At 37.7% G+C, this 22144-nt stretch overlaps 1 protein-coding gene across 4 annotated transcripts in view; it reads right to left on the bottom strand.

Moving 5' to 3' along the window:
• ALMS1 (ALMS1 centrosome and basal body associated protein) overlaps nt 1-22144 on the bottom strand; it is a 225545-nt gene that overhangs the window by 46061 nt on the left and 157340 nt on the right. The gene's annotated exons all lie outside the window — the stretch shown is intronic.

Below are 22144 nucleotides of genomic sequence, written 5' to 3'. Positions count from 1 at the left end.
AGCCCCGCATCGGGCTACGGTGCTGACAGTGTGGAGTCTGCTTGGGATTCTCTCTCTCACCCTCTCTTTGCCCCTCCCCTACTCTCTATCTTTCTCAAAATAAATAAACTTAAAAAAAGAAAAAAAGAAAAATACCCATCATTAAAAAAATTTTTTTTAAAAAGTTTTTACACAGCAAAGGAAACAACTGACAAAGAGAAAGGGCAATGTATGAAATAAGAGAAAAGAAGTGTATACTATATGTCTGATAAGAGGCTAATCTCCAAAATATATAAAGAATTCATACAACTCAATAGTAAAATAATAACCCAATTGAAAACCTAGGCAAATAACTTGAACAGCCATTTCCTCAAGATATATAAATGGACAAGAGGTAGATGAAAAAAGGCTCAACATCACTCACTAATCTTATCAAGGAAATGCAAATTAAAACCACAATGAATTATCATCTACATCTGTCAAGATGGCTATTATCAAAAAAACCCAAAAAACAAATGTTGGTGAGAATGCAAAATGTTGTAGCTGCTGTGGAAAACAGTACGAAGGTTCCTAAAAAAATTCAAATTAGAACTACCATACGGTTCAGCAATCCCAGTTATGGGTATTTATCCAAAAGAATTGAAATGAAGATCTCAAAGGAATATTAGCACTCCTAAGTTCACTGCAGCACTATTCACAACAGTCAAAATGTAGAAGCAAACTAAATATCCACCAACATATCGAAGAATAAAGAAAATACGGTATATCCATAAAAAGAAGGAAATTCTGCTATATGTGACATAATGGATGAACCTTGAGGACATTATGTTAAGTGAAATAACATGGATTTCACTTTTATGAGAGATATAAAATAGTCAAATTCACAGAATCAAAGAATGGAATAGTGGCTGCCAGGGGATTGGGGGGAAGGGTAGGAAATGGGGAGTTACTAATCAATGGGCATAGAGTTTCAGTCAAAGCAAGATGAGTAAGTTCTAGAGACCTGCTGTGTAACATTGCACCTATAGTCAACAATATACTGTACAGTTAAAATTTTGTTAAGAGGGTAGATCTCATGTTCAGTGTTCTTTCCATGATAAAATTATGGGAAGGAAGGAAGGAAGGAAGGAAGGAAGGAAGGAAGGAAGGAAGGAAGGAAGGAAGGAAGGAAAGGGAAGGAAAGGGAAGGAAAGAGAAGGAAGGAAAAGGAAGGGAAAGGAAGGGAAAGGAAGGGAAAGGAAAGGAATGGAAAGGAATGGAAAGGAATGGAAAGGAATGGAAAGGAAAGGAAAGGAAAGGAAAGGAAAGGAAAGGAAAGGAAAGGAGAGGAGAGGAGAGGAGAGGAGAGGAGAGGAGGTAGGAATTTGAGGACAAATTATGTGAAGGCTAGAACACTAGGCTAAGGACTTTAAAATTTATTCTTAATGGAAATTAAGCACCAGTATACCATTTGAGCAGAGGAAAAACAAGATTATGGCTATACTTCAGGAAGGATACCATAGCAACAGGATAAAAGCAGCAAAATGTCAAAGGGCTAATGAGAGTACATTAAAAAATAAAGCAAAAGCAAAAGAATGAGGAAATAGATAACATTACTGGAAAATGTATTTGTTTTCCAATATCAGTATTTTCAAACAACGCAGTCCCACTGACTTGGGGCTGAAGTAAAATACATGGTAAAGAGTAGAAAATGAGCAAGCTGAATCCGTTGAGTATAAAGAGCTCTATGAGCAATGAGACTACACAACCCTATCTCATGGTACTTCATTGAGTAAATGTCAAATCAGTTGAGATGGATGTCTATTCTAATACATTAGTTTTACACACAGCATTTGTAAAATTCTCCCCAAATATATCAAAGTATATTAAACTATGATTTACTACTTTTAAAAATTAAAGTTAAATATGCTCATTGTAAAATATTCAAATAATGTAGAGAATTTAAGGCGAAAAAGTCTCCCTGCCATCCCTCAACCCCTAAGCCACTTTCTAATAATAACAACTATTAACCAGGTTTTATATACCCATTTAGATAAAATGCTGCCAAGTGCTGCAAAAATATTTGTTCAATGAAAAAAATATTTTATGCATATGTAAACGTTTTATATTTACTGATTTGATATATAATTTAACTACATGTTTAGGTTGTTTCCAAATGTTTACTCTCCTGACGAATGCTGCAGTGGATATCTGTGCGTGTGTGTGTGTGTGTGCGTGTGAGATTTTATGTCTGATACAACTTTATGTGTATAACTCCTGCAAGTGGAAATGCTGGATGAAAGAAACATTTATTTCAATTTTAGTCCATGTTGAGAGTTTAGATAAAGGGGTCCAAAATATTGCTGCTTCAGCATCCATTTTGTGTAGGCAAGCGGATTGCAGGGGCCTTGAACTAACACTAGCCCCTCCTTCGAATGCATGCCCTAGAGAACAGCACGCAGAATCTTAAGTATTTAAGTTCCTTATATGACCTCCCCAAAAGTCCTTGTGATACACAGTCTCCCCACCTCTTAGGGCCTTACCCTTTGTGCACCGCTTACACAAGACCCTCGCCAAGCTTACCAAAATACTGCCCTTTCTGGTTTTGAATTCACCAGTTCACCCTTATCTTGGGAACCAATCCACCTATAGACCCTAATAAAGGCATGTACCCCAGGTTTTGCCATTCTCTTGCCCCGTGTGTCCCCTCAAAGCATGCTGTGTACCTCCTCCAGGACCTGTGAGTAATACAGTTCTCTATATCAATTTCCCTTGTACTCTTTTGTTGAGCCATTGGACATCCCAGAGCTCTACTTAACAAATGTTAATAAAGTCACAACGGTTAGACATTGTCAAATTGCTCTATTCTTTAAAAATGTTGCAATAAAGGGGCGTCTGGGTGGCGCAGTCGGTTAAGCGTCCGACTTCAGCCAGGTCACGATCTCGCGGTCTGTGAGTTCGAGTCCCGCGTCAGGCTCTGGGCTGATGGCTCAGAGCCTGGAGCCTGTTTCCGATTCTGTGTCTCCCTCTCTCTCTGCCCCTCCCCCGTTCATGCTCTGTCTCTCTCTGTCCCAAAAATAAATAAATGTTGAAAAAAAAAAATTAAAAAAAAAATGTTGCAATAAATTTGCACTTCTAACAATAGTATTATGAAGATGTATGTACATTTCCCCATATCTCAACAATACTTTTTTTTTTAAGTTTATTTATTTATTTTGAGAGACAGAGAGAGCGCATGTAAGTAGGGGAGGGGCAGAGAGAGGGAGAGAGAATCCCAAGCAGGCTTGGGATCCTAAGTTCCAACAATATTTTTATAATCAGCATCAAATCTTTTCATCTGTGCTATTCTAAAGGGCTTAAAAAATTTGTGCTTTAGGGGTGCCTGGGTGGCTCAATTGGCTAAGAGTCTGACTCTTGATTTCAGTTCAGGTCATGATCTCATGTTTAGTGGGATTGAGCCCCACATACGGCTCTGCGCTGACAGGGTGGAGCCTACTAGGGATTCTGTCTCTTCCTCTCTCTCTGCCCCTCCCCCCCAATTTCTCTCTCTCAAAATGAATATTAAAAAAAAATCTGTGGTTTACTATATTTCTTTAATTATGAAAAAGGCTAAGTATTGTTTCATATCTTTCATGGCCATGTGTATTTCTTTTACCATAAAATTCCTGCTCATGATCTTTGTTTTTCTATTAGACTGTCTGATTTATAAAAAAGCTATTTGCATATTAAGAAAATTAGCCCCCTTTTCTCAAGTTTATCTGTTTAAAATTGTTTTCCTACTTTGCATTTATAAATTGACTTTGCATATAGTATTTTTCTACCATGCAGAAATTTAAAATACGTAGACAAATTTATCAAATATTTGCTTTTAGGACTTTTAGATTTTGTCACCTTACTTTATAAGAAATAATAATCCACGCCTTCATCCAGAACTTTTATGATCTCATGCTCTTTTATTACTTACATCTCTGAAATATACGAGTCTCGGTAACAGGGGTAAGGAGAAATCTACCCCCACACGTCCCCAAACGCTAGCTAAGCATCTTGGTATAATGTGTTGAATAATCCATCTATTCCAAACTGATGTGAAATGGCACTTTTAAAACAGTAGATTCTCACTGTATTTATTTCCATTGAGGTACCCACTCTCAGTCTCTTGACCCAATAGCATCCTTTTTTTTTTAATTTTTTTTTTTAATGTTTATTCATTTCTGAAGGACAGAGAGAGCACAAGCAGGGGTGGGGCAGAGAGAGAGGGGGACACAGAATCTGAAGCAGGATCCAGGCTCTGAGCTGTCAGCACAGAGCCCAACGTGGGGCTTGAACTCACGAGCTGCAAGATCATGACCTGAGCAGAAGTCAGATGCTTAACTGACTTAGCCCCCCCACGCGCCCCCCACAATAGCATCCTTTTAATGGTTACTGCTGTATAGTTTATTTTAATACCTTGTATAGCTAAATCCTACACCACCTCCATCATCTTTTTCAGACCCTTTCTGGTAAAGATAAATTTTATTATTATTTTGTAAAATTTATATTTACAAATATATTTTGTAATGTATTTATATCATAATATTTATATATTATTAATATTATAAATAATATATTATTATTTATATTATTTTGTAGAAAAGAAAATTCCAATCCTACCAAAAGGCAGCAAAATAGAATAAACTTCCATACATTTCTGGTAGGTTCACCAATTGTTAACATTTTGCTACACTGGCTTATCTCTCTATCACAACCTGCAAGCATATGCATATTACTTACATTTTATCTGAACCATCAGAGAATAAGTTATAAATATCATGTCCTTTCATCCTGGGATACTATAGTGTATATACCCTAAAAGGAAAGGCATTCTCTTACGTACCATGGTATAATTATCAAATACATTTAATTTAACATTGATATGATACTAATGTGAAGATTATGTTCAAATTTCAGCAACTTTCCCAAAATTGTCCTTTATAGTAATTTTTCCCCCGGGGTTACAGTCCAATCTAGAATCATGACTGCATTTAGCTGCCATGCCTCATTAGTCTCCTTTGATCTAGAATAGTTCCTCAGCTTTTGTCCTTTATGACACCTACGTTAAAAAAAAAAAAAAATTAATGTTTATTTCTGAGAGAGAGAGGGAGAGTGAGTGCAAGTAGGGGAGGCGCAGAGAGAGAGGGAGACACAGAATCTGAAGCAGGCCCCAGGCTCCCAGTTGTCAGCACAGAGCCCGACGTGGGGCTTGAACTCACGAACTGCAAGATCATGACCTGAGCCAAAGTCAGACACTTAACCGACCGAGCCACCCAGGACCCCTGGCCTTGACAGTTTCGAGAAGTACCAATCAAATATTTTGAAGAATGTTGTTCATTTGTTTTTCTCATGAACAGACTGTGTTACAGGTTTGGGGGAGGAAGACTTTAAAGTGCCATTCTCATTACATATTAAGGGTACATACCGTCAGCATGACTTATCACTGTTGGTGTGGACTTTGACCACCTGGTTGAGGTAGTGTTTTCGTCAGGGTTCTTCACTGTAAACTTACTCTCTTTTTTCTTCCCATATTAAACTCTTTGGAAGGAAGTTATTATGTGCAATCCATTCTTAAAGACTAGGGAATTATGTTCTACCTCCTTAAGGGTAAAGTGTCTACATACTCCATACATACTCAGACATTTGGGATTCTGCACAGAACTGTCTATTTGCTCCCATTTATTTATTCAATCATTTATTTATATCATTATGGATCCATGAATGTTTATTCTTTGGTTATAATTCAATACTACTATATTACTCAAATTGCTGGAACTTTGGTCACTAGGAGCTCTTTTACTTAGTTCTTGTGTCCCTTTGACATACTCTCCATCACTTTAAGGTTTTCTCCTTACTTTCTAGCACTACAAGATGCTCCAGGCTCATCTTCTGTATTTCCTGTTCCAATCGTAGAATCAGCCATTTTTCCAGAAAGCCCTGAAAAATTGTCTTTGTGGGTCTCATTTTTGCTTGTTACTTCTATTTTTTATACTTTTTCACTCATGGTGTCTATGAGTTTGGCATTTGGGGGCATATTCTGAGGTCTGGGTTGAAATTCCTTTAAAGAGATGTGCATTTGCGTCAGCCTGGCATGAGCTGGCATGAGTTGGCACTACTTGGGCCATTAAAAAAATTTTTTTTAAGTGTTTATTTTTGAGAGAAAGAGACAGAGTGTGAGCTGGGGAGGGGCAGAGAGAGAGGGAGACACAGAATCTGAAACAGGCTCTAGGTTCTGAGCTGTTAGCACAGAGCCCAACACGGGGCTCAAACCCATGAACTGTGGATCATGACCTGAGCTGAAGTCGGACACTTAACCAACTGAGCCACCCAGGTGCCCCTTTTACTAGGGCCATTTTATTTTTTTTTATTTTTTTTTTTTTATTTTTTTTTTTTTCAATGTTTATTTATTTTTGGGACAGAGAGAGACAGAGCATGAACGGGGGAGGGGCAGAGAGAGAGGGAGACACAGAATCGGAAACAGGCTCCAGGCTCCGAGCCATCAGCCCGGAGCCTGACGCGGGGCTCGAACTCACGGACCACGAGATCGTGACCTGGCTGAAGTCGGACGCTTAACCGACTGCGCCATCCAGGCGCCCCTACTAGGGCCATTTTAAATAAAATTCTGGGTTGCAGAATTTTCAGATACACATGTAGTTTACTGCACTGATAAACTGTACCAGTGCAAACTTCACAACTATAAACCTATGTGAGAGCTGCTCTGTAGTTACAAATTCTGAGGATGAATTTGTTACTGCCTTCTTTCCCCAGACCTGCTACTGAGGTTAAGACAGGCAAGTTTCCTTGCTTTACTCTTCTGGATGGATGTGTTTATTTCTTATTATTCTTTTACTAGATTGCAGCCTACTGGAAACCCAGCTTTAAGCAGGACTTTTTCACTATGGGTGTGCCCTAAGTTCTATATTTTGGTCACAACTTCACGTAGACCTTAAAAATAAATCCCAGATCTATAGACTTCAGTGAAACCCTTAGGGTGACAATCTGTGCTAGTGTTTAATTATGCCTAGGGTGGGTTCGTGCCTTCACTTTATTTTTTGGGACCTGAAGATACTTAAATGTTATGTCAACTCTTAAGTTTTAGAAGATAGTTTTGATATTTTTATCTAGCATTTTAGTTATTTTCTTCAAGGGAGTTTTTCAGGATAGCTAATCCACCACCTTTCCAGGTATAGATATATAGAAAACAAAAAGCAAAATGGAAGATATAAATCCAACTATATCAATAACAAATATGGATTAAGCAATTCAATAAAAAGGTAGAGACTGTTATTTTTTTAAACATGATCCAATTATAAGCTGTCTACAAGACACATATTTTATTAAAAAAAATTTTTTTAAATGTTTATTCAGTTTTGAGAGACACAGTGTGAGTGGGGGAGAGGCAGAGAGAGGGAGACACAGAACCCGAAGCAGGCTCCAGGCTCCAAACTGTTAGCACAGAGCCTGACACGGGGCTTGAACCCACAAACCAAGAGATCATGACCTAAGCTGAAGTCGGACGCTTAACTGACTGAGCAACCAAGGCACCCCAAGACACATATTTTACATATAAAGATACAAATAGATTGAAAACATAAGGATGGAAAAACATGTATCATGTAAACAGCAATGATGAGAAAGCTGAAGTGGCTATATTAATATCATAAAAAACAGATTCTAAAATAAAAAATGTTCCTACAGATAAAGAGGGATATTTCATAATGAAATAAGGTCATGTGTGAGGAAAATATAAGAATTATAAACACGTATCAAAAAAAAAGAATTATAAACACGTATCTACTATGATAAGAGAGCAGTAAAATACAGGAAGCAAAAACTAACAAAAAGGAGGAAGAGACAATGAAAGAAAAAAAGTTGGAGACCTCAATATGGCATTTTAAAAAATGGATAAAACAACTAGACAGAAAAGTAACAAGGAAACAGAAGACTTGAACAACACTATAAACCAACTAGACCTAATACTTATCTATAGAACATTCTACCTAACAAGAGCAAAATGTACATTCCTCTAAAGTGCATATGGAATGTTCGCCAGGACAGACCACATGCTAGGCCACATAACAAACCTCAGTAAACTTAAAAGGATAGAAATAATACAAAGTACGTTCTCCAACCACAGTAGAATGAAATCTGAAATCAACAGGAGAATGAGACTTGGGAAGCTCAAATATGCTGAAATTAAACAAAACATTCCTAAATAACCTATGCGGAAAAAAACCCGAGAAATCAGAAAATACTTTTAATATTTCTCTGATGATGAGTATGAGTATCTTTTCATGTGTCTGTTAGTCATCTGGATGTCTTCTTTGGAAAAGTGTCTATTCATGTCTTCTGCCTACTTCTTCACTGGATTATTTGTTTTTTTTGGGTATTGAGTTTGGTAAGTTCTTTATAGATTCTGGATAGTAATCCCTTATACGATATGTCATTTGCAACTATCTTCTCCCATTCCAGTGGTTGCCTTTTAGTTTTGTTGATTGTTTCCTTCACTGTGCAGAAGCTTCAATCACACTGAGAAACTACCTCACACCTGTCAGAATGGCTAAAACAAACAACTCAGGAAACAATAAATGTTGGCCAGGATGTGGAGGAAGGGGGACATTTTTGCACTGTTGGTGGGAACGCAAACTGGTGCAGCCATTCTGAATAACAGTAGAAAGGTTCCTACCAAATTAAAAATAGAGCTACCCTATGACCCAGCAATTGCACTATTAGGTATTTATCCAAAGGATACAAAAATGCTGATTCAAAGGGGCACATGCACTCCAATGTTTACAGCAGTGCTATCAACAATAGCCAAATTATGGAAAGAGCTCAATGTCCATCAGCTGATGAATGGATAAAGAAGATATGACATATTATACAATGGAACATTACTTGGTGATCAAAAAGACTGAAATCTTGCCATTTACAACAATGTGGATGGAACTATAATGTATCACGCTAAGAAAAATAAGTCAGAGAAAAACATCATATGATTTCATTCATACGTGAAATTTGAGAAACTCAACAGATGAACATAGGGGAAGGGAAGGAAAGATAAGATAAAAACAGGGAGCCAACCATAAGAGACCCCTAAATACAGAGAACTGAACGTTGCTGGAGGGGAGGTTCATGGGGGGATGAGCTAAACGGGTGATAGGCGTTAAGGAGGGCGCATGATGGGATAAGCACTGGGTGTTATATGGAAGCGAAGAATCACTGGGTTCTACTTGTGAAACCAATACTACACTGTATGTTAACTGATATTTAAAAATACAAACATACATACATACACACATACAAAAAATAAAATGGGATCCAAAAAAAGGAAAATATTTTTATAAGTGACAAAAACTTATGGTATACAGCCAAATCTTAAGAGGAAAATTTATACTTATAAGTACCTGTATAAAGAAAGTAGAAAGATCTCAAGTAAAAAACCCTAAACTTTCACCATAAGCATTGGAAAAAGAGCAAATTAAAACTAACGCAAACAGAAAGAGGAAATTATAAAGATCAGAGTGGAAACTAATCAAAAAGAAAATAAAAAAGGAAAAAATAATTGAAACCAAAGGTTGGTTCTCACAAAAGATCAATAGCAACAAAAAATATCAACAAAATAAACTTTAGCTAGTTTAAGCAAGAAAAAAACTGAGAAGACTCACATCAAAAATTAAAGAAAAAAACTTTACTACCAATCTATTACTAATAAATTTATTTTATTTGAAGAAATAAAAAGGATTATAAAGGAATACTATGAACTATGTATACCAACAAATTAAATAACTTAAATGAAATGGACAAATTCCTAGAAAGTCATAAACCACTAAAAACGACTCAAAAAGTAATAGACAATTTGAACAGACCAAAAGCAAGTGAGGAGTTTGAGTTAATAATAATAAAAAAATTACCTACAAAGTAAAGTCCAGACACAGACGGCTTCATCCTTGAATTCTACCAAATATTTAAAGTTTTAACACTAATTTTTCACAAGTTCTTCCAAAAAATAAAGAGAAGGGGACACTTGCCAATTCATTGTATGAGGCTAGTGTCACCGTGATAATAAAACCCAACAAAGACATCACAAGAAAACTACAGATCAGTATCTCTTATGAATATAGACACAAAAAGCCTCCACAAAATACCAGCAAACTAAAATCTAGCAATATATAAAAAATATGATACACCTTCACCAAGTGAGATTTATTCCACAAATACAAGGTTGGTTCAACATCCAAAAATCAAAAGAATAAAAAGCAAAACTCACTTCCTCATCACAAAAGACACAGAAAAAGCATGTGACAACACCCAACCCTTTTCTTGATAAAAATGCCCAACAAACTAGGAATAGAGGGGAACTTCCTCAATCTGATAAAGAGCATCTATGGAAAACGCACAGCTAAAATCATACTCAATATTTAAAGACAGGATGTCGGCACCCTAGACAGGAACATAAGGATGTCTACTATGCCACTTCTATTTAACATAGTGCTGGAGGTACTAGTCAGAGTAATTAGGAGAGGTGTGGGGAGGACATGCAGATTGCAAAGGAAGTAGTAAAACTACATTTGCAGATGACAAGATCTTGCATCTAGAAAGTCCTACGGAATACATAAAAAATTTTACATTAGAACTACTAGGGGCACCTGACTTTAGCTCAGGTCATGATCTCATGGTTTATGAGTCTGAGCTTCTCATTGGGCTTGCTGTTGTCAGTGCAGAGCCCACTTCGGATCTTCTGTTCTCTCTCTGCTCCTCTCCCACTAGTGAATGCTATCTCTCTCTCAAAAATAAATAAGCAATAAAAAAGTTTTATATTAGAACTACTAAATGAGTTCAGCATGGCTGTGGGATAAAAAGTAAATATAAAAAATCAATTCTATTGTTGCACATTCACAATTAATAAACAAAAAACAAATTAAGAAAACAATTCTATTGCAATAGCATCAAACAAAATTAAAATATTCAGGAATAAACTTAATGAAAAAGAGCAAACTCGTATTCTTAAAACTATAAAATATTGTGGACAGAAATTAAATAAAATCTAAATAAGTGGGAAATATCCCATTTTTATGGATTGGAAGGCTTAACATTGTTTAAAAGGCAATTGTTCCCAGCAATCCAGGCCTTCGTACGGAAGGTAGAAAGGTCTCAGATATACAACCTAACCCTACATCTTAAAGAGCTAGAAAAAAGAACAGCAAATAAAACCCAAAACCAGTAGAAAACGGGAAAAAATAAGGATTAGAGCAGAAATTAATGCTATCGAAACCAAAAAACCGGTAGAACAGATCAATGAAACCAGAAGCTGGTTCTTTGAAATAATTAACAAAATTGATAAACCACTAGTCAGTTTGATCAAAACGAAAAAGGAAAGGACCCAAATAAATAAAATCAAGAATGAAAGAGGAGAGATCACAACCAACACAGCAGAAATAAAAACAATAATAAGAGAACATTATGAGCAATTATACGCAAAAAAAAAAAAAAATGGGCAATCAATCTGGAAGAAATGGACAAATTCCTAGAAGCATATAAACTACCAAAACTGAAACAGGAAGAAACAGATAATTTGAACAGACCCATAATCAGTAAAGAAATCAAATTAGTAATCAAAAATCTCCCAAAAAACAAGAGCCCAGGGCCAGACGGCTTTCCAGGGGAATTCTACCAAACATTTAAAGAAGAGTTAACACCTATTCTCTTGAAGCTGTTCCAAAAAACAGAAATCGAAGGAACACTTCCAAACTCTATGAAGCCAGCATTACCTTGATTCCAAAACCAGACAAAGACCCCACTAAAAAGGAGAACTATAGACCAATTTCCCTGATGAACATGGATGCAAAAATCCTCAACAAGATATTAGCCAACTGGTTCCAACACTACATTAAAAAAATCATTCACCACGACCAAGTGGGATTTATACTGGGATGCAAGCCTGACTCAATATCTGCAAAACAATTAAGGTGATTCATCACATCAATAAAAGAAAGGATAAGAACCTTATGATGCTCTCAATAGATACAAAGAAAGCATCTGACAAAATACAGCATCCTTTTTTGATAAAAACCCTCAAGAAATTAGGGATAGGAGGATCATACCTCGAGATCACAAAAGCCAGATATGAACGACCCAACGCTAATATCATCCTCAATGGGGAAAAACTGAGAGCTTTCCCCCTAAGGTCAGGAACTAGACATGGATGTCCACTCTCGCCACTGTTATTCAACATAGTATTGGAAGTCTTAGCCTCTGCAATCAGACAACACAAAGACATAAAAGGCAACCAAATCAGCCAGGAGGAGGTCAAACTTTCACTCTTAGCAGATGACAGGATACTCTAGGTGGAAAACCCAAAAGATTCCATCAAAAAACTGCTAGAACTGATTCATGAATTCAGCAAAGTTTCAGGATATAAAATCAATGCACAGAAATAGTTGCATTCCTATTCACCAACAATGAAGCAACAGAAAGAGAAATCAAGGAATTGAATCCCATTTACAATTGCACCCAAAACCATAAAATACCTAGGAATAAATCAAACCAAAGAGGTGAAAAATCTATACACTGAAAACTATAGAAAGCTTATGAAAAAAATTGAAGAAGACACAAAAAAATGGAAAAAGATTCCATGCTCCTGGATAGGAAGAACAAATATTTTTAAAACGTCAATACTACCGAAAGCAATCTACATATTCAATGCAATCCCTAACAAAATAATACCAGCATTCTTCACAGAGCTAGAACAAATAATCCTAAAATTTGTATGGAACCAGAAAAGACCCCAAATAGCCAAAGCAATCTTAGAAAAGAAAACCAAAGCTGGAGGTATCACAATCGTGGACTTTAAGCTGTATTATAAAGCTGTAATCATCAAGACAGTATGGTATTGGCACAAGAACAGACACTCAGATCAATGGAACAGAATAGAGAACCCAGAAATGGACCCACAAACGTACAGCCAACTAATCTTTGACAAAGCAGGAAAGAATATCCAATGGAATAAAGACAGTCTCTTCAGCAGGTGGTGCTGGGAAAACTGGAGAGCGACATGCAAAAGAATGAACCTGGACCACCTTCTTACACCATACACAAAAATAAACTCAAAACAGATGAAAGACCTAAATGTGAGACAGGAAGCCACCAAAATCCTCGAGGAGAAAGCAGGCAAAAACCTCTTTGACCTTGGCCACAGCAACTTCTTACTCAACACGTCTCCGGAGGCAAGGGAAACAAAAGCAAAAATGAAATATTGGGACCTCATCAAAAAAAATCTTCTGCACAGCAAAGGAAACAATTAGCACAACTAAAAGACAACTGATGGAATGGGAGAAGATAGCTGCAAATGACATATCCAATAAAGGTTAGAATCCAAAATCTATAAAGAACTTTTCAAACTCAACACCCACCAAAAAACAAATAATCCAGTGAAGAAATGGGCAAGACATGAATAGACACATCTCCAAAGAAGACATCCATATGGCCAACCAACACATGAAAAAATGCTCAACATCACTCATTATCAGGGAAATACAAATCAAAACCACAATGAGGCACCACCTCACCCCTGTCAGAATGGCTAACATTAACAACTCAGGCAACAAAAGGTGTTGGTGAGGATGCAGAGAAAGAGGATCTCTTTTGCACTGCTGGTGGGAATGCAAACTGATGCAGCCACTCTGGAAAACAGTATGGAGGTTCCTCACAAAATTAAAAATAGAACTACCCTACAACCCAGCAATTGCACTACTAGGTATTTATCCAAGGGATACAGGTGTGCTGTTTCGAAGGGGCACATGCACCCCAATGTTTATAGCAGCAATATCAACAATAGCCGAAGTATGGAAAGAGACCAAATGTTCCATCAATGAATGAATGGATAAAGATGATATGGTATATATATATATATATACAAAGGAGTATTACTCGGCAATCAAAAAGAATGAAATGTTGCCATTTGCAACTATGTGAGTGGAACTAGAGAGTATTATGCTAAGCGAAATTAGTCAGTCAGAGAAAGACAAATATCATATGACTTCACTCATATGAGAACTTTAAGATACAAAACAGCTGAACATAAGGGAGGGGAAGCAAAAATAATATAAAAACAGGGAGGGGAACAAAACATAAAACACTCTTAAATATGGAGAACAACAGAGGGTTACTGGAGGGGTTGTGGGAGGGGGAATAGGCTAAATGGGTGAGGGACATTAAGGAATCTACTTCTGAAGTCGTTGTTGCACTATATGCTAAGTAACTTGGATGTAGATTAAAAAATAAAAAATAAATAAAAAAAATAATTAAAAAAAATAGAAAGCAATAGTTCCCAAAATGACCACAGATTCAATACAATCCATACCAGAATCCTAGCTGATTTCTTTATAGAAATTGCCAAGCTGATTCCAAAATTCATATGGAACTAAAACAGCCAACACAATTCTGAAAAGACAAAGTTGGAGGACTCAAACTTCCCAATTTCAAAACTTAATTACAAAGCTATAGTTATCACCACTGTGTGGCACTGACACAGGGAGAGACATAAAGATCAATGGAATAGAATTGAGAGCCCAGAAAAATATCCAGGCATCTATGCTCAACTGATTTTTGATAAGGGTGCCAAGCCCACTTAATGAAGAAAGAAGAAGTCGTTTTAACAAATGGTGGTGGGACAACTGTAGAGTCACATGGAAAAGAATGAAGTTGGACCCTTATCTCACACCATATACAAAAAGTAACTCAAAATGGATCAAAGACATAAAAGTAAAACTAAAACTACAAAACCTTTAGAAGAAAACGTAAGGATAAATCTTCATGACCTTGGATTTGGCAAAGGATGGTTAGGTATGCCACCAAGAATGTGAGCAACAAAAGACAAAAGAGATAGACTTCATCAAAATTAAGAACTTTTCCACTTAAAGGGATATCATCAAGTGAAAAGACAACCCACAAAATGGGAGAACATATTTGCAAGTCAAAATTGATAGAAAAAAATGTGTCTAAAACACATAAATAAATCTTAGAACTCAATAAAAAGAGAAATAACCCAAATAAAAACCACACCAAGTTCTGAATAAATATTTCTCCAAATAAGATGTACAACTGGTCAATGACCACACAAAAAGATGTTCAACATCCTTAGTCAAGAGGGAAATGCAAATCAAAAGCAAAATGAGAAACCAGTTTATACCGACTAGAATGGGTATAATCAAAAAGTGAGATAATAAGAAGTGTTGTTGAGAAACTGGAATCCTCATACACTGCTGGTGGGAATGTAAAGTAATGCAGCAACTTTGGCATATAGTCTGAGAATTCCTTAAATGATTAAATATAAAGTTATCACATGACCCAGTAATTCTACTCCTAGGTATATACTCAAGAGAAATGAAAACATATATCCATACAAAAACTTGTACATAAATATTTGTATAGAAGCATTATTCATAACAGCCAAAGAGTAGAAACAACCCAAATGTCCATCAATGGGCAAGTGGATAAACAAAATGTGGAAGATTGAGGGAAGATGGCAGCGTAGGAGGATGCTGGGCTCACCGCGTCTTGCTGATCACTTAGATTCCACCTACACCTGCCTAAATAACCCAGAAAACCGCCAAAAGACTAGCAGAACGGATTCTCTGGAGCCAAGCGCAGACGAGAGGCCCACGGAAGAGGGTAGGAAGGGCGGAGAGACGGTGCGCGTAACATGGACTGGCGGGCGGGAGGGAGCCCAGGGTGGAGGGGCAGCTCGTTGGCCAAGCAGAGACCCCGAGTCTGGCTTGCAAAAGCAGAGGGGCCGGACGGAGTGTGTTCTGACAGCAAGCGGGACTTAACATCTGGAAGGTTATAAGTTAATAGCTCTGCTTAGAGAGCGGGAAGGCTGGAGGACAACAGGAGGGAGAGTTGTTGAGCCCTGGACGACAGAGCTCAGCTTGGCGGGAAACAAAGGCACTTGCCAGTGCCATCTCCCTTGCCCATCCCCCAGCCAAAATCCCAAAGGGAACCAGTTCCTGCCAGGGAACTTGCTTGCACCGCGCAAACACCCAACGCTGTGCTTCTGCGGATCCATCCCTCCGGTGGCAGGTCTGACTCCCTCCAGTGCCAGAGGGCCCCTCCTGAAGCGGATCACCGAAGCATAAGCGAGTTGAGCCTACCCCTCCCGCCCCTGTGCATCTTGCCGATCCACTCCAGCTAATATGCCAGATCCCCAGCACCACAAGCCTGGCAGTGTGCAAGTAGCCCAGACGGGCCATGCCACCCCACAGCGAATCCCGCCCCTAGGAGAGGGGAAGAGAAGGCACACACCAGTCTGACTGTGGCCCCAGCGGTGGGCTGGGGGCAGACATCAGGTCTGACTGCAGCCCCGCCCACCAATGCGAGTTATTCAAGACAGCACAGGGGAAGTGCCCTGCAGTTCTGCACCACTCCAGGGACTATCAAAAATGACGAAACGTAAGAATTCCCCTCAAAAGAATCTCCAGGAAATAACAAGAGCTAATGAACTGATTAAAAAGGATTTGAACAATATAACAGAAAGTGAATTTAGAATAACAGTCATAAAATTAATCGCAGGGCTTGAAAACAGCATAGTAGGACAGCAGAGAATCTACTGCTACAGAGATCAAGGGACTAAGGAACAGTCAGGAGGAGCTAAAAAAAATGCTATAAACGAGCTGCAAAATAAAATGGAAACAACCACGGCTTGGACTGAAGAGGCAGAGAAGAGAATAGGTGAACTAGAAGATAAAATTATGGAAAAAGAGGAAGCTGAGAAAAAGAGAGATAAAAAAATCCAGGAGTATGAGGCGAATATTAGAGAACTAAGTGATGCACTAAAGAGAAATAATCTATGCATAATTGGTATTCCAGAGGAGGAAGAGAGAGGGAAAGGTGCTGAAGGTGTACCTGAAGAAATAATAGCTGAGAACTTCCCTGATCTGGGGAAGGAAAAAGGCATTGAAATCCAAGAGGCACAGAGAACTCCCTTCAGACGTAACTTGAATCGATCTGCACAACATATCATAGTGAAACTGGCAAAATACAAGGATAAAGAGAAAATTCTGACAGCAGCTAGGGATAAACGTGCTCTAACATATAAAGGGAGACCTATAAGACTCGTGACCGATCTCTCTTCTGAAACTTGGCAGGCCAAAAAGGAATGGCAGGAAATCTTCAATGTGATGAACAGAAAAAATATGCAGCCGAGAATCCTTTATCCAGCAAGTCTGTCATTTAGAATAGAAGGAGAGATAAAGGTCTTCCCAAACAAACAAAAACTGAAGGAATTCGTCACCACTAAACCAGCCCTACAAGAGATCCTAAGGGGATCCTGTGAGATAAAGTACCAGAGACATCGCTCCAAGCATAAAACCTACAGACATCACAACAACTCTAAACCTGTATCTTTCTATAATAACACTGAACATAAATGGACTAAATGCGCCAACCCAAAGACATAGGGTATCAGAATGGATAAAAAAACAAGACCCATCTATTTGCTGATTACAAGAGACTCATTTTAGACCTGAGGACACCTTCAGATTGAAAGTGAGGGGATGGAGAACTATTTATCATGCTACTGGAAGTCAAAAGAAAGCTGGAGTAGCCATACTTATATCAGACAAACTATACTTCAAATTAAAGGTTGTAACAAGAGATGAAGAAGGGCATTATATAATAATTACAGGGTCTATCCATCAGGAAGAGCTAACAATTATAAATGTCTATGCACCGAATACGGGAGACCCCAAATATATAAAACAATTACTCACAAACATAAGCAACCTTATTGATAAGAATGTGGTAACTGCAGGGGACTTTAACACTCCACTTACAGAAATGGATAGATCATCTAGACACATGGTCAGTAAAGAAACAAGGGCTCTGAATGATACATTGGATTAGATGGACTTGACAGATATATTTAGAACTCTGCATCCCAAAGCAACAGAATATACTTTCTTTTCGAGTGCACATGGAACCTTCTCCAAGATAGATCACATACTGGGTCACAAAACAGCCCTTCATAAGTATACAAGAATTGAGATCATACCATGCATACTTTCAGACCACAATGCTATGAAGCTTGAAATCAACCACAGGAAAAAGTCTGGAAAACCTCCAAAAGCATGGAGGTTAAAGAACACCCTACTAAAGAATGAGTGGGTCAACCAGGCAATTAGAGAAGAAATTAAAAAATATATGGAAACAAATGAAAATGAAAATACAACAATCCAAAGGCTTTGGGATGCAGAGAAGGCAGTCCTGAGAGGAAAATACATTGCAATCCAGGCCTATCTCAACAAACAAGAAAAATCCCAAATACAAAATCTAACAGCACACCTAAAGGAAATAGAAGCAGAACAGCAAAGACAACCTAAACCCAGAAGAAGAAGAGAAATAATAAAGATCAGAGCAGAAATAAACAATATAGAATCTAAAAAAACTGTAGAGCAGACCAACGAAACCAAGAGTTGGTTTTTTGAAAAAATAAAATTGATAAACCTCTAGCCAGGTTTCTCAAAAAGAAAAGGGAGATGACCCAAACGGATAAAATCATGAATGAAAATGGAATTATTACAACCAATCCCTCAGAGATACAAGCAATTATCAGGGAATACTATGAAAAACTATATGCCAACAAACTGGACAACCTGGAAGAAATGGACAAATTCCTAAATACCCACACACTTCCAAAACTCAAACAGGAGGAAATAGAAAACTTGAACAGACCCATAACCAGTGAAGAAATTGAATCAGATATCAAAACTCTCCCAACAAACAAGAGTCCAGGACCAGATGGCTTCCCAGGGGAGTTCTACCAGACGTTTAAAGCAGAGATAATACCTATCCTTCTCAAGCTATTCCAAAAAATAGAAAGGGAAGGAAAACTTCCAGACTCATTCTATGAAGCCAGTGTTACTTTGATTCCTAAACCAGACAGAGACCCAGCAAAAAAAGAGAACTACAGGCCAGTATCCCTGATGAATATGGATGCAAAAATTCTCAATAAGATACTAGCAAATCGAATTCAACAGCATATAAAAAGAATTATTCACCATGATCAAGTGGGATTCATTCCTGGGATGCAGGGCTGGTTCAACATTTGCAAATCAATCAACGTGATACATCACATTAATAAAAGAAAAGATAAGAACCATATGATCCTGTCAATTGATGCAGAAAAGGCATTTGACAAAATTCAGCAACCTTTCTTAATAAAAACCCTCGAGAAAGTAAGGATAGAAGGAACATACTTAAACATCATAAAAGCCATTTATCAAAAGCCCACAGCTAACATCATCCTCAATGGGGAAAAACTGAGAGCTTTCCCCCTGAGATCAGGAACACGACAGGGATGTCCACTCTCACCGCTGTTGTTTAACATAGTGTTGGAAGTGCTAGCATTAGCAATCAGACAACAAAAGGAAATCAAAGGCATCAAAATTGGCAAAGATGAAGTTAAGCTTTCACTTTTTGCAGATGACGTGATCTTATACATGCAAAACCCGATAGACTCCATCAAAAGTCTGCTAAAACTGATACATGAATTTAGCAAAGTTGCAGGATACAAAATTAATGTACAGAAATCAGTTGTACTCTTATACACTAATAATGAAGCAATAGAAAGACAAATAAAGAAACTGATCCCATTCACAACTGCACCAAGAAGCATAAAATACCTAGGAATAAACCTAACCAAAGATGTAAAAGATCTGTATGCTGAAAACTATAGAAAGCTTATGAAGGAAATTGAAGAAGATATAAAGAAATGGAAAAACATTCCGTGCTCATGGATTGGAAGAATAAATATTGTCAAAATGTCAGTACTGCCCAAAGCTATCTACACATTCAATCGAATCCCAATCAAAATTGCACCAGCATTCTTCTCGAAGCTAGAACAAGCAATCCTAAAATTCATATGGAACCACAAAAGGCCCCGAATAGCCAAAGTAATTTTGAAGAAGACCAAAGCAGGAGGCATCACAATCCCTGACTTTAGCCTCTGCTACAAAGCTGTAATCATCAAGACAGCATGGTATTGGCACAAACACAGACACATAGACCAATGGAATAGAATAGAAACCCCAGAATTAGACCCACAAAAGTATGGCCAACTAATCTTTGACAAAGCAGGAAAGAATATCCAATGGAAAAAAAGACAGTCTCTTTAACAAATGGTGCTGGGAGAACTGGACAGCAACGTGCAGAAGATTGAAACTAGATCACTTTCTCACACCATACACAAAAATAAATTCAAAATGGATAAAGGACCTGAATGTGAGACAGGAAACCATCAAAACCGTAGAGGACAAAGCAGGAGAAAACCTCTCTGACCTCAGCTGTAGCAATTTCTTACTTGACACATCCCCAAAGGCAAGGGAATTAAAAGCAAAAATGAACTACTGGGACCTTATGAAGATAAAAAGCTTCTGCACAGCAAAGGAAACAACCAACACAACTAAAAGGCAACCAACAGAATGGGAAAAGATATTTGCAAATGACATATCGAACAAAGGGCTAGTATCCAAAATCTATAAAGAGCTCACCAAACTCCACACCCGAAAAACAAATAACCCAGTGAAGAAATGGGCAGAAAACATGAATAGACACTTCTCTAAAGAAGACATCCGGATGGCCAAAAGGCACATGAAAAGATGCTCAACGTCGCTCCTCATCAGGGAAATACAAATCAAAACCACACTCAGATATATCACCTCACGACAGTCAGAGTGGCCAAAATAAACAAATCAGGAGACTATAGATGCTAGAGAGGATGTGGAGAAATGGGAACCCTCTTGCACTGTTGGTGGGAAAGCAAATTAGTGCAGCCACTCTGTAAAACAGTGTGGAGGTTCCTCAAAAAATTAAAAATAGATCTATCCTATGGCCCAGCAGTAGCACTGCTAGGAATTTACCCAAGGGATACAGGAGTACTGATGCATAGGGGCACTTGTACCCCAGTGTTTATAGTAGCACTCTCAACAATAGCCAAATTATGAAAAGAGCCTAAATGTCCATCAACTGATGAATGGATAAAGAAATTGTGGCTTATATACCCAATGGAGTACTACGTGGCAATGAGAAAGAATGAAATATGGCCCTTTGTAGCAACGTGGATGGAACTGGAGAGTGTTATGCTAAGTGAAATAAGTCATACAGAGAAAGACAGATACCACATGTTTTCACTCTTATGTGGATCCTGAGAAACTTAACAGAAACCCATGGGGGAGGGGAAGGAAAAAAAAAAAAAGGTTAGAGTGGGAGAGAGCCAAAGCATAAGAGACTCTTAAAAACTGAGAACAAACTGAGGGTTGATGGGGGGTGGGAGGGAGGGGAGGGTGGGTGATGGGTATTGAGGAGGGCACCTTTTGGGATGAGCACTGGGTGTTGTATGGAAACCAATTTGACAATAAATTTCATATACTGAAAAAAACAAAAACAAAAACAAAAAGTGGCATATACATACAGTGGAATATTATTCAGCCACTAAAATGGATAAATTTTTAATACATTTTATTACTTATATGAAACTAAAAACACCAGCTAAGCTTTACATGATTCCATAATAACTAATTATTGTATTAAGGTCCAGAATAGAAAAATCTACAGAGACAAAGTAGATCAGTGGTAGGTGATGAGGAGGTAGAGGATGATAGCTAAGAGTATAGGATTTGTTCCTGAGGTGATGAAAACATTCTAAAATCAACTGTGTTGATGGCTGCACATTCCTAAGAATAGGGTAAAAACCACTGAACTGCATACTTTAAATGGGTGAACCGTACCATATGTGCATTATATGTCAATAAAGCTCTTTATAAATGTTCTATGGGCACTTGAAAAGTTTTAAAGTTTTTTTAAGGCATAGAAATATTTCTACATATCTATGATCAACCTCATTATTTGCATTATTCCAGGATGTATTTTCAACTATGCTTTTTATAAATAATTTCATTTCTATGATCTCGCATGAGCCAAGCATGTATATTCAACTTCTCTACTGCTATTCTGTATTGTCCATTTCTCCTTGAAGGTTCTCTAGAGTTTTCTGCTAGTGTATGGTCTGTTCTGCATTCCTCCCATCACCAAGCAAAATTCCTTTTCCCCAGTTAAGCATCTTTTTCTCATGTTACATATATTTTCATGCTAATTCATGGTTAAA

Source organism: Lynx canadensis, chromosome A3 (assembly GCF_007474595.2).
Source record: "Lynx canadensis isolate LIC74 chromosome A3, mLynCan4.pri.v2, whole genome shotgun sequence".
Taxonomy (NCBI): Eukaryota; Metazoa; Chordata; class Mammalia; order Carnivora; family Felidae; genus Lynx; species Lynx canadensis.
Note: the sequence above shows the minus strand (reverse complement) of the source record. Positions and strands in the feature narration are given on the sequence as shown.